The sequence below is a fragment of the Opisthocomus hoazin genome, unplaced genomic scaffold (genome assembly GCF_030867145.1).
Source record: "Opisthocomus hoazin isolate bOpiHoa1 unplaced genomic scaffold, bOpiHoa1.hap1 HAP1_SCAFFOLD_149, whole genome shotgun sequence".
NCBI lineage: Eukaryota > Metazoa > Chordata > Aves > Opisthocomiformes > Opisthocomidae > Opisthocomus > Opisthocomus hoazin.
In genome coordinates this window covers 127,501-140,000 of record NW_027449040.1, presented here as the reverse complement: position 1 = coordinate 140,000, position 12,500 = coordinate 127,501, and positions in this window count along the sequence as shown.

The window sequence follows — 12,500 nt, the reverse complement described above, 5'->3', positions numbered from 1 at the left end:
TCCGACGCCACCCGAAAAGCCTCATCGATCAGGAAAGGGAAGGGGAACGGAGGAGAAGCGGAGGCCCCACGGCCACGGTTCCTGGGACAGCGACGGCCGCACGCGCCGGCCCCCGGACCCCGAACCTCGGGCAGGGCTGGGCAGCACAGGCGCGGGGCCCTGCGTGCGAGCGAGCGAGCGAGCGGGCAGCGTCGACAGCAGAAGCCCAACGCGGCGTGGCCACCGGCAGAGCCGGATTGCCGTAGAGGCTTCTCTGCAACGTGCCCGCGGATGGCTGCTGTTAACGGGCGTGGGGAGGGGGGGGGAGCCACGGCAGGCTCCACTCCCAAACCCCGGCCCTACAAGCGTTCGAGTGCCGGAGACCGCCGCCCGTCTCGGCCCGGCCCTGGAGAAACCCCTCTTGGAGCCCTCGCTCCAGTCGGCAACGGCCACCGGAGCCTGCGGGCAAGCAGCGGCTTCGCGCGGCTTCTGGCAGTCGGAACCGCCGTGCGCGATAGGTAGGAGGCAGAACGGCCACGGCCAGGGCCGCCGGGCAACGCCCGAGTCTGCCGGCTGAGCCGCGGCTGACAAGCGTTCGAGTGCCGGCGACCGCCGCCGGTCTCGGCCCGGCCCTGGAGAAACGCCTCTTGGAGCCCTCGCTCCAGTCGGCAACGGCCACCGGAGCCTGCGGGCAAGCAGCGGCTTCGCGCGGCTTCTGGCAGTCGGAAGCGCCGTGAGCGATAGGTAGGAGGCAGAACGGCCACGGCCAGGGCCGCCGGGCAACGCCCGAGTCTGCCGGCTGAGCCGCGGGTGACAAGCGTTCGAGTGCCGGCGACCGCCGCCGGTCTCGGCCCGGCCCTGGAGAAACCCCTCTTGGAGCCTTCGCTCCAGTCGGCAACGGCCACCGGAGCCTGCGGGCAAGCAGCGGCTTCGCGCGGCTTCTGGCAGTCGGAAGCGCCGTGCGCGATAGGTAGGAGGCAGAACGGCCACGGCCAGGTCCGCCGGGCAACGCCCGAGTCTGCCGGCTGAGCCGCGGGTGACAAGCATTCGAGTGCCGGCGACCGCCGCCCGTCTCGGCCCGGCCCTGGAGAAACCCCTCTTGGAGCCCTCGTTCCAGTCGGCAACGGCCACCGGAGCCTGCGGGCAAGCAGCGGCTTCGCGCGGCTTCTGGCAGTCGGAACCGCCGTGCGCGATAGGTAGGAGGCAGAACGGCCACGGCCAGGTCCGCCGGGCAACGCCCGAGTCTGCCGGCTGAGCCGCGGGTGACAAGCGTTCGAGTGCCGGCGACCGCCGCCCGTCTCGGCCCGGCCCTGGAGAAACCCCTCTTGGAGCCCTCGCTCCAGTCGGCAACGGCCACCGGAGCCTGCGGGCAAGCAGCGGCTTCGCGCGGCTTCTGGCAGTCGGAAGCGCCGTGAGCGATAGGTAGGAGGCAGAACGGCCACGGCCAGGGCCGCCGGGCAACGCCCGAGTCTGCCGGCTGAGCCGCGGGTGACAAGCGTTCGAGTGCCGGCGACCGCCGCCCGTCTCGGCCCGGCCCTGGAGAAACCCCTCTTGGAGCCCTCGCTCCAGTCGGCAACGGCCACCGGAGCCTGCGGGCAAGCAGCGGCTTCGCGCGGCTTCTGGCAGTCGGAAGCGCCGTACGCGATAGGTAGGAGGCAGAACGGCCACGGCCACAGCCGCCGTGCAACGCCCGAGTCTGCCGGCTGAACCGCGAGTAGCTGCAGCGGTTCGATGGCGCTGGTCCGCGAGCGCCAGCCCTCTGCCCTAGTATACGGACAGCGAGGTCCCCGGCCCCGGCGGGCTCGAAGAGAACCGTCTTCCCCCAGCGGGGAGGCGCGCGAGCGCCGCCGACTCTTACCATGACGTAACTGGAGGCAGCGCAAAGCAGCGACCCCTTCGGCAGCTCCGAAGAAGAACCGGGCAAGACGTCTACCTGCCAGAACCGCGGTGGAGCCAAAGTCCCGCCGGAGCGAGGTAGACGAGGCATCCCTTTCCGCCGGCAGCTCCGGCGGCCACATCGGGCACACCGGACCCGGCGGACGGTAAAACGGGTAGACCTGGCCTCCCTGCCGGCAGAACGGGTAGACGAGGCCTCCCTGCCTGGAACCGGGTAGACCTGGCATCCCTGCCGGAAGCGGGTAGACCTGGCATCCCTGCCGGTAAAACGGGTAGACCTGGCCTCCCTGCCGGCAGAACGGGTAGACGAGGCCTCCCTGCCTGGAACCGGGTAGACCTGGCATCCCTGCCGGAAGCGGGTAGACCTGGCATCCCTGCCGGCAAAACGGGTAGACCTGGTCTCCCTGCCGCCAAAACGGGTAGACCTGGCCTCCCTGCAGGTAAAACGGGTAGACCTGGCCTCCCTGCCGGCAGAACGGGTAGACCTGGCCTCCCTGCCGCCACAACGGGTAGACCTGGCATCCCTGCCGGCAAAACGGGTAGACCTGGTCTCCCTGCCGGTAAAACGGGTAGACCTGTTCTCCCTGCAGGTAAAACGGGTAGACCTGGCCTCCCTGCCGGTAAAACGGGTAGACCTGGCCTCCCTGCCGGCAAAACGGGTAGACCTGGTCTCCCTGCCGGTAAATGGGTAGACCTGGTCTCCCTGCCGCTAGAACGGGTAGACCTGGCCTCCCTGCCGGCAGAACGGGTAGACCTGGCCTCCCTGCCGGTAAAACGGGTAGACCTGGCATCCCTGCAGGTAAAACGGGTAGACCTGGCATCCCTGCCGGCAAAACGGGTAGACCTGGTCTCCCTGCCGGTAAAACGGGTAGACCTGTTCTCCCTGCAGGTAAAACGGGTAGACCTGTTCTCCCTGCCGCCAGAACGGGTAGACCTGGCATCCCTGCCGGCAAAACGGGTAGACCTGGTCTCCCTGCCGGTAAATGGGTAGACCTGGTCTCCCTGCAGGTAAAACGGGTAGACCTGTTATCCCTGCCGGCAAAACGGGTAGACCTGGTCTCCCTGCAGCCAGAACGGGTAGACCTGGTCTCCCTGCCGGCAAAACGGGTAGACCTGGTCTCCCTGCCGGCAAAAAGGGTAGACCTGTTCTCCCTGCCGCCAGAACGGGTAGACCTGGCATCCCTGCCGGTAAATGGGTAGACCTGGTCTCCCTGCCGGCAATATGGGTAGACCTGGCCTCCCTGCAGCCAGAACGGGTAGACCTGGCATCCCTGCCGGTAAATGGGTAGACCTGGCATCCCTGCCGGTAAAACGGGTAGACCTGGCATCCCTGCCGGCAATACGGGTAGACCTGGTCTCCCTGCCGCTAGAACGGGTAGACCTGGCATCCCTGCCGGTAAAACGGGTAGACCTGGCCTCCCTGCCGGCAATACGGGTAGACCTGGCCTCCCTGCCGGTAAAACGGGTAGACCTGGCCTCCCTGCCGGCAGAACGGGTAGACCTGGTCTCCCTGCAGGAAAAACGGGTAGACCTGGTCTCCCTGCAGCCAGAACGGGTAGACCGGGCATCCCTGCCGGTAAATGGGTAGACCTGGCATCCCTGCCGGTAAAACGGGTAGACCTGGCATCCCTGCCGGCAGAACGGGTAGACCTGGTCTCCCTGCCGCCAGAAGGGGTAGACCTGTCCTCCCTGCGGACAGAGCGGGTCGCCCGTGCTGGAGGCCCGTATGCAGGGGTGCCTGCACGGGGTGGGAAGGGCCGGCGGCGGGCTGCCTGTGCTCTCTCAGCCGGGGCGGCGGTGGGGGGGCTTGCGGGGGGTGGCTGGGGTCGGCAGGCCGGCCCTGCCGGAGGCCCGTATGCAGGGGTGCCTGCACGGGGTGGGAAGGGCCGGCGGCGGGCTGCCTGTGATCTCTCAGCCGGGGCGGCGGTGGGGGGGGTTGCGGGGGGTGGCTGGGGGCGGCAGGCCGGCCCTGCCGGAGGCCCGTATGCAGGGGTGCCTGCACGGGGTGGGAAGGGCCGGCGGCGGGCTGCCTGTGCTCTCTGAGCCGGGGCGGCGGTGGGGGGGGCTTGCGGGGGGTGGCTGGGGTCGGCAGGCCGGCCCTGCCGGAGGCCCGTATGCAGGGGTGCCTGCACGGGGTGGGAAGGGCCGGCGGCGGGCTGCCTGTGCTCTCTCAGCCGGGGCGGCGGTGGGGGGGCTTGCGGGGGGTGGCTGGGGGCGGCAGGCCGGCCCTGCCGGAGGCCCGTATGCAGGGGTGCCTGCACGGGGTGGGAAGGGGCGGCGGCGGGCTGCCTGTGCTGTCTCAGCCGGGGCGGCGGTGGGGGGGCTTGCGGGGGGTGGCTGGGGGCGGCAGGCCGGCCCTGCCGGAGGCCCGTATGCAGGGGTGCCTGCACGGGGTGGGAAGGGCCGGCGGCGGGCTGCCTGTGCTGTCTCAGCCGGGGCGGCGGTGGGGGGGCTTGCGGGGGATGGCTGGGGTCGGCAGGCCGGCCCTGCCGGTGGCCCGTATGCAGGGGTGCCTGCACGGGGTGGGAAGGGCCTGCGGCGGGCTGCCTGTGCTCTCTGAGCCGGGGCGGCGGTGGGGGGGGCTTGCGGGGGGTGGCTGGGGTCGGCAGGCCGGCCCTGCCGGAGGCCCGTATGCAGGGGTGCCTGCACGGGGTGGGAAGGGCCGGCGGCGGGCTGCCTGTGATCTCTCAGCCGGGGCGGCGGTGGGGGGGGTTGCGGGGGGTGGCTGGGGGCGGCAGGCCGGCCCTGCCGGAGGCCCGTATGCAGGGGTGCCTGCACGGGGTGGGAAGGGCCGGCGGCGGGCTGCCTGTGCTCTCTGAGCCGGGGCGGCGGTGGGGGGGGCTTGCGGGGGGTGGCTGGGGTCGGCAGGCCGGCCCTGCCGGAGGCCCGTATGCAGGGGTGCCTGCACGGGGTGGGAAGGGCCGGCGGCGGGCTGCCTGTGCTCTCTCAGCCGGGGCGGCGGTGGGGGGGCTTGCGGGGGGTGGCTGGGGGCGGCAGGCCGGCCCTGCCGGAGGCCCGTATGCAGGGGTGCCTGCACGGGGTGGGAAGGGGCGGCGGCGGGCTGCCTGTGCTCTCTCAGCCGGGGCGGCGGTGGGGGGGCTTGCGGGGGGTGGCTGGGGGCGGCAGGCCGGCCCTGCCGGAGGCCCGTATGCAGGGGTGCCTGCACGGGGTGGGAAGGGCCGGCGGCGGGCTGCCTGTGCTCTCTCAGCCGGGGCGGCGGTGGGGGGGCTTGTGGGGGGTGGCTGGGGGCGGCAGGCCGGCCCTGCCGGAGGCCCGTATGCAGGGGTGCCTGCACGGGGTGGGTGGGCCTGCGGCGGGCTGCCTGTGCTCTCTGAGCCGGGGCGGCGGTGGGGGGGGCTTGCGGGGGGTGGCTGGGGGCGGCAGGCCGGCCCTGCCGGAGGCCCGTATGCAGGGGTGCCTGCACGGGGTGGGTGGGCCTGCGGCGGGCTGCCTGTGCTCTCTGAGCCGGGGCGGCGGTGGGGGGGGCTTGCGGGGGGTGGCTGGGGGCGGCAGGCCGGCCCTGCCGGAGGCCCGTATGCAGGGGTGCCTGCACGGGGTGGGAAGGGGCGGCGGCGGGGTGCCTGTGCTCTCTCAGCCGGGGCGGCGGTGGGGGGGCTTGCGGGGTTTGTCTGGGGGCGGCAGGCCGGTCCTGCCGGAGGCCCGTATGCAGGGGTGCCTGCTCGGGGTGGGAAGGGGCGGCGGCGGGCTGCCTGTGCTGTCTCAGCCGGGGCGGCGGTGGGGGGGCTTGTGGGGGGTGGCTGGGGGCGGCAGGCCGGCCCGGCCGGAGGCCCGTATGCAGGGGTGCCTGCACGGGGTAGGAAGGGCCGGCGGCGGGGTGCCTGTGCTCTCTCAGCCGAGGCGGCGGTGGGGGGGCTTGTGGGGGGTGGCTGGGGGCGGCAGGCCGGCCCTGCCGGAGGCCCGTATGCAGGGGTGCCTGCACGGGGTGGGAAGGGCCGGCGGCGGGCTGCCTGTGATCTCTCAGCCGGGGCGGCGGTGGGGGGGCTTGCGGGGGGTGGCTGGGGGCGGCAGGCCGGCCCTGCCGGAGGCCCGTATGCAGGGGTGCCTGCACGGGGTGGGAAGGGCCGGCGGCGGGCTGCCTGTGCTCTCTCAGCCGGGGCGGCGGTGGGGGGGCTTGCGGAGGGGTGGCTGGGGGCGGCAGGCCGGCCCTGCCGGAGGCCCGTATGCAGGGGTGCCTGCACGGGGTGGGAAGGGCCGGCGGCGGGCTGCCTGTGCTCTCTGAGCCGGGGCGGCGGTGGGGGGGGCTTGCGGGGGGTGGCTGGGGGCGGCAGGCCGGCCCTGCCGGAGGCCCGTATGCAGGGGTGCCTGCACGGGGTGGGAAGGGCCGGCGGCGGGCTGCCTGTGCTGTCTCAGCCGGGGCGGCGGTGGGGGGGGTTGCGGGGGGTGGCTGTGGGCGGCAGGCCGGCCCTGCCGGAGGCCCGTATGCAGGGGTGCCTGCACGGGGTGGGAAGGGCCGGCGGCGGGCTGCCTGTGCTGTCTCAGCCGGGGCGGCGGTGGGGGGGCCTGTGGCGGGTGGCTGGGGGCGGCAGGCCGGCCCTGCCGGAGGCCCGTATGCAGGGGTGCCTGCACGGGGTGGGAAGGGGCGGCGGCGGGCTGCCTGTGCTCTCTCAGCCGGGGCGGCGGTGGGGGGGCTTGCGGGGGGTGGCTGGGGTCGGCAGGCCGGCCCTGCCGGAGGCCCGTATGCAGGGGTGCCTGCACGGGGTGGGAAGGGCCGGCGGCGGGCTGCCTGTGCTGTCTCAGCCGGGGCGGCGGTGGGGGGGCTTGTGGGGGGTGGCTGGGGTCGGCAGGCCGGCCCTGCCGGAGGCCCGTATGCAGGGGTGCCTGCACGGGGTGGGAAGGGCCGGCGGCGGGCTGCCTGTGCTCTCTCAGCTGGGGCGGCGGTGGGGGGGGTTGCGGGGGGTGGCTGGGGGCGGCAGGCCGGCCCTGCCGGAGGCCCGTATGCAGGGGTGCCTGCACGGGGTGGGAAGGGCCGGCGGCGGGCTGCCTGTGCTGTCTCAGTCGGGGCGGCGGTGGGGGGGCTTGCGGGGGGTGGCTGGGGTCGGCAGGCCGGCCCTGCCGGAGGCCCGTATGCAGGGGTGCCTGCACGGGGTGGGAAGGGCCGGCGGCGGGCTGTCTGTGCTCTCTCAGCCGGGGCGGCGGTGGGGGGGCTTGCGGGGGGTGGCTGGGGGCGGCAGGCCGGCCCTGCCGGAGGCCCGTATGCAGGGGTGCCTGCACGGGGTGGGAAGGGCCGGCGGCGGGCTGCCTGTGCTGTCTCAGTCGGGGCGGCGGTGGGGGGGCTTGCGGGGGGTGGCTGGGGTCGGCAGGCCGGCCCTGCCGGAGGCCCGTATGCAGGGGTGCCTGCACGGGGTGGGAAGGGCCGGCGGCGGGCTGCCTGTGCTCTCTCAGCCGGGGCGGCGGTGGGGGGGCTTGCGGGGGGTGGCTGGGGGCGGCAGGCCGGCCCTGCCGGAGGCCCGTATGCAGGGGTGCCTGCACGGGGTGGGAAGGGGCGGCGGCGGGCTGCCTGTGCTCTCTCAGCCGGGGCGGCGGTGGGGGGGCTTGCGGGGGGTGGCTGGGGGCGGCAGGCCGGCCCTGCCGGAGGCCCGTATGCAGGGGTGCCTGCACGGGGTGGGAAGGGCCGGCGGCGGGCTGCCTGTGCTCTCTCAGCCGGGGCGGCGGTGGGGGGGCTTGTGGGGGGTGGCTGGGGGCGGCAGGCCGGCCCTGCCGGAGGCCCGTATGCAGGGGTGCCTGCACGGGGTGGGTGGGCCTGCGGCGGGCTGCCTGTGCTCTCTGAGCCGGGGCGGCGGTGGGGGGGGCTTGCGGGGGGTGGCTGGGGGCGGCAGGCCGGCCCTGCCGGAGGCCCGTATGCAGGGGTGCCTGCACGGGGTGGGTGGGCCTGCGGCGGGCTGCCTGTGCTCTCTGAGCCGGGGCGGCGGTGGGGGGGGCTTGCGGGGGGTGGCTGGGGGCGGCAGGCCGGCCCTGCCGGAGGCCCGTATGCAGGGGTGCCTGCACGGGGTGGGAAGGGGCGGCGGCGGGGTGCCTGTGCTCTCTCAGCCGGGGCGGCGGTGGGGGGGCTTGCGGGGTTTGTCTGGGGGCGGCAGGCCGGTCCTGCCGGAGGCCCGTATGCAGGGGTGCCTGCTCGGGGTGGGAAGGGGCGGCGGCGGGCTGCCTGTGCTGTCTCAGCCGGGGCGGCGGTGGGGGGGCTTGTGGGGGGTGGCTGGGGGCGGCAGGCCGGCCCGGCCGGAGGCCCGTATGCAGGGGTGCCTGCACGGGGTAGGAAGGGCCGGCGGCGGGGTGCCTGTGCTCTCTCAGCCGAGGCGGCGGTGGGGGGGCTTGTGGGGGGTGGCTGGGGGCGGCAGGCCGGCCCTGCCGGAGGCCCGTATGCAGGGGTGCCTGCACGGGGTGGGAAGGGCCGGCGGCGGGCTGCCTGTGATCTCTCAGCCGGGGCGGCGGTGGGGGGGCTTGCGGGGGGTGGCTGGGGGCGGCAGGCCGGCCCTGCCGGAGGCCCGTATGCAGGGGTGCCTGCACGGGGTGGGAAGGGCCGGCGGCGGGCTGCCTGTGCTCTCTCAGCCGGGGCGGCGGTGGGGGGGCTTGCGGAGGGGTGGCTGGGGGCGGCAGGCCGGCCCTGCCGGAGGCCCGTATGCAGGGGTGCCTGCACGGGGTGGGAAGGGCCGGCGGCGGGCTGCCTGTGCTCTCTGAGCCGGGGCGGCGGTGGGGGGGGCTTGCGGGGGGTGGCTGGGGGCGGCAGGCCGGCCCTGCCGGAGGCCCGTATGCAGGGGTGCCTGCACGGGGTGGGAAGGGCCGGCGGCGGGCTGCCTGTGCTGTCTCAGCCGGGGCGGCGGTGGGGGGGGTTGCGGGGGGTGGCTGTGGGCGGCAGGCCGGCCCTGCCGGAGGCCCGTATGCAGGGGTGCCTGCACGGGGTGGGAAGGGCCGGCGGCGGGCTGCCTGTGCTGTCTCAGCCGGGGCGGCGGTGGGGGGGCCTGTGGCGGGTGGCTGGGGGCGGCAGGCCGGCCCTGCCGGAGGCCCGTATGCAGGGGTGCCTGCACGGGGTGGGAAGGGGCGGCGGCGGGCTGCCTGTGCTCTCTCAGCCGGGGCGGCGGTGGGGGGGCTTGCGGGGGGTGGCTGGGGTCGGCAGGCCGGCCCTGCCGGAGGCCCGTATGCAGGGGTGCCTGCACGGGGTGGGAAGGGCCGGCGGCGGGCTGCCTGTGCTGTCTCAGCCGGGGCGGCGGTGGGGGGGCTTGTGGGGGGTGGCTGGGGTCGGCAGGCCGGCCCTGCCGGAGGCCCGTATGCAGGGGTGCCTGCACGGGGTGGGAAGGGCCGGCGGCGGGCTGCCTGTGCTCTCTCAGCTGGGGCGGCGGTGGGGGGGGTTGCGGGGGGTGGCTGGGGGCGGCAGGCCGGCCCTGCCGGAGGCCCGTATGCAGGGGTGCCTGCACGGGGTGGGAAGGGCCGGCGGCGGGCTGCCTGTGCTGTCTCAGTCGGGGCGGCGGTGGGGGGGCTTGCGGGGGGTGGCTGGGGTCGGCAGGCCGGCCCTGCCGGAGGCCCGTATGCAGGGGTGCCTGCACGGGGTGGGAAGGGCCGGCGGCGGGCTGTCTGTGCTCTCTCAGCCGGGGCGGCGGTGGGGGGGCTTGCGGGGGGTGGCTGGGGGCGGCAGGCCGGCCCTGCCGGAGGCCCGTATGCAGGGGTGCCTGCACGGGGTGGGAAGGGCCGGCGGCGGGCTGCCTGTGCTGTCTCAGTCGGGGCGGCGGTGGGGGGGCTTGCGGGGGGTGGCTGGGGTCGGCAGGCCGGCCCTGCCGGAGGCCCGTATGCAGGGGTGCCTGCACGGGGTGGGAAGGGCCGGCGGCGGGCTGTCTGTGCTCTCTCAGCCGGGGCGGCGGTGGGGGGGCTTGCGGGGGGTGGCTGGGGGCGGCAGGCCGGCCCTGCCGGAGGCCCGTATGCAGGGGTGCCTGCACGGGGTGGGAAGGGCCGGCGGCGGGCTGCCTGTGCTCTCTCAGCCGGGGCGGCGGTGGGGGGGCTTGCGGAGGGGTGGCTGGGGGCGGCAGGCCGGCCCTGCCGGAGGCCCGTATGCAGGGGTGCCTGCACGGGGTGGGAAGGGCCGGCGGCGGGCTGCCTGTGCTCTCTGAGCCGGGGCGGCGGTGGGGGGGGCTTGCGGGGGGTGGCTGGGGGCGGCAGGCCGGCCCTGCCGGAGGCCCGTATGCAGGGGTGCCTGCACGGGGTGGGAAGGGCCGGCGGCGGGCTGCCTGTGCTGTCTCAGCCGGGGCGGCGGTGGGGGGGGTTGCGGGGGGTGGCTGTGGGCGGCAGGCCGGCCCTGCCGGAGGCCCGTATGCAGGGGTGCCTGCACGGGGTGGGAAGGGCCGGCGGCGGGCTGCCTGTGCTGTCTCAGCCGGGGCGGCGGTGGGGGGGCCTGTGGCGGGTGGCTGGGGGCGGCAGGCCGGCCCTGCCGGAGGCCCGTATGCAGGGGTGCCTGCACGGGGTGGGAAGGGGCGGCGGCGGGCTGCCTGTGCTCTCTCAGCCGGGGCGGCGGTGGGGGGGCTTGCGGGGGGTGGCTGGGGTCGGCAGGCCGGCCCTGCCGGAGGCCCGTATGCAGGGGTGCCTGCACGGGGTGGGAAGGGCCGGCGGCGGGCTGCCTGTGCTGTCTCAGCCGGGGCGGCGGTGGGGGGGCTTGTGGGGGGTGGCTGGGGGCGGCAGGCCGGCCCTGCCGGAGGCCCGTATGCAGGGGTGCCTGCACGGGGTGGGAAGGGCCGGCGGCGGGCTGCCTGTGCTCTCTCAGCTGGGGCGGCGGTGGGGGGGGTTGCGGGGGGTGGCTGGGGGCGGCAGGCCGGCCCTGCCGGAGGCCCGTATGCAGGGGTGCCTGCACGGGGTGGGAAGGGCCGGCGGCGGGCTGCCTGTGCTGTCTCAGTCGGGGCGGCGGTGGGGGGGCTTGCGGGGGGTGGCTGGGGTCGGCAGGCCGGCCCTGCCGGAGGCCCGTATGCAGGGGTGCCTGCACGGGGTGGGAAGGGCCGGCGGCGGGCTGTCTGTGCTCTCTCAGCCGGGGCGGCGGTGGGGGGGCTTGCGGGGGGTGGCTGGGGGCGGCAGGCCGGCCCTGCCGGAGGCCCGTTTGCAGGGGTGCCTGCACGGGGGTGGGTTGGGGGGGGCGGCGGGAATTTTTTGGTTTTTGTTGCTTTTTTATTTCTTTTTCCGCTTTTGAAACAGAGACGCCGCCCCGTCCTCGGGCGTTTCAGCCGAGCTGATGGAAAGCGGCGCCCCTTCCCGTCGCTTGCGGGGGGGGGTGGTGCAGGAGGGGGGAGGCGGCGCGCGCCTGAAATTCCCCTCGCCACCCCCCGTTTCCGAGACTTCGCCGTATCTAGTGGAAGGCGCTAAGCTTGGCCGGACTGTCTCGCTGAAGGCTTTCTTACTCTGCATCGGTTCTGACGGTGGGCGAGAAAAAAAAACAAAACCAAAGCAGAGCAGGGAAACAGTTACAAAAAGTTCTTGAGAGCCAGCACCGGCCCGCCCATCGGCAGACGGAGCGGCGCCCGGGGTCAACGAGTGCCACCCTGCTGCTTAGCAACCGGAACCCGAGCCGGCCCGCCCCGCCCACCCGCCGGCAAGGGGCGGGCGCTTCCCCGCGGCAGAAGGGGGAGACAGAGACTGAGAGACGGGGTCGAGGAGCAGGCGGGGAGCCTTGCGCTGAGGTAGGCTGGGGACGGGGCCTCTTTTCCGAGAAGATTGAGGTTTGAGTCGGGGGGGGGGGGGGGGGGGGCGGCGGCAGGGGCTGCTTGTGCGCTCTCGGCCGGGGCGGCGGTGGGGGGGTGGCGGGGTGGGGGGGGGCAGCGGAGCGGCCGTGCCGGAGGCCCGTATGCAGGGGTGCCCGCACCGGGGGGGGGGTGGGGGGGGGCGGCGGCAGGGGCTGCTTGTGCGCTCTCGGCCGGGGCGGCGGTGGGGGGGGGCTTGCGGGTGGGGGTGCGGCGGCCGGGCTGCCGTGCCGGAGGCCCGTTTGCAGGGGTGCCTGCACGGGGGGAGGTGGGGGGGGGGGGGGGGGGGGTGGGGCGGGGCGGCGGGAATTTTTTGGTTTTTGTTGCTTTTTTATTTTTTTTCCGCTTTTGAAACACAGACGCCGCCCCGCCTTCGGGCGTTTCAGCCGAGCTGATAGAAAGCTGCGCCCCTTCCCGTTGCTTGCGGGGGGGGTTGGTGCCGCGGAAGGGGGTGGCGGGGGGGGGCGGGAACGGGACGGGGACGGGGACGGGGACGGGGACGGGGACGGGGACGGGGACGGGGACGGGTCTGGCCGACGGGTCTGGACGACAGCGCCCCCCCGACCCCGCGTCCCGGCCGGCCACCACGTCTACCCGGGACCGGGTCGGCGGGGAGGACAGGTCTACCCGGGACCGGTTCGGCGGGGAGGACAGGTCTACCCGACAGCGCCCCCCCCATCGCCCCGCGTCCCGGCCGGCCACCACGTCTACCCGGGACCGGTTCGGCGGGGAGGACAGGTCTACCAGGGACCGGTTCGGCGGGGAGGACAGGTCTACCCGACAGCGCCCCCCCCAATCCCGGGTCCCGGCCGGCCACCACGTCTACCCGGGACCGGTTTGGCGGGGAGGACAGGTCTACCCGGGACCGGGTCGGCGGGGAGGACAGGTCTACCCGACCGC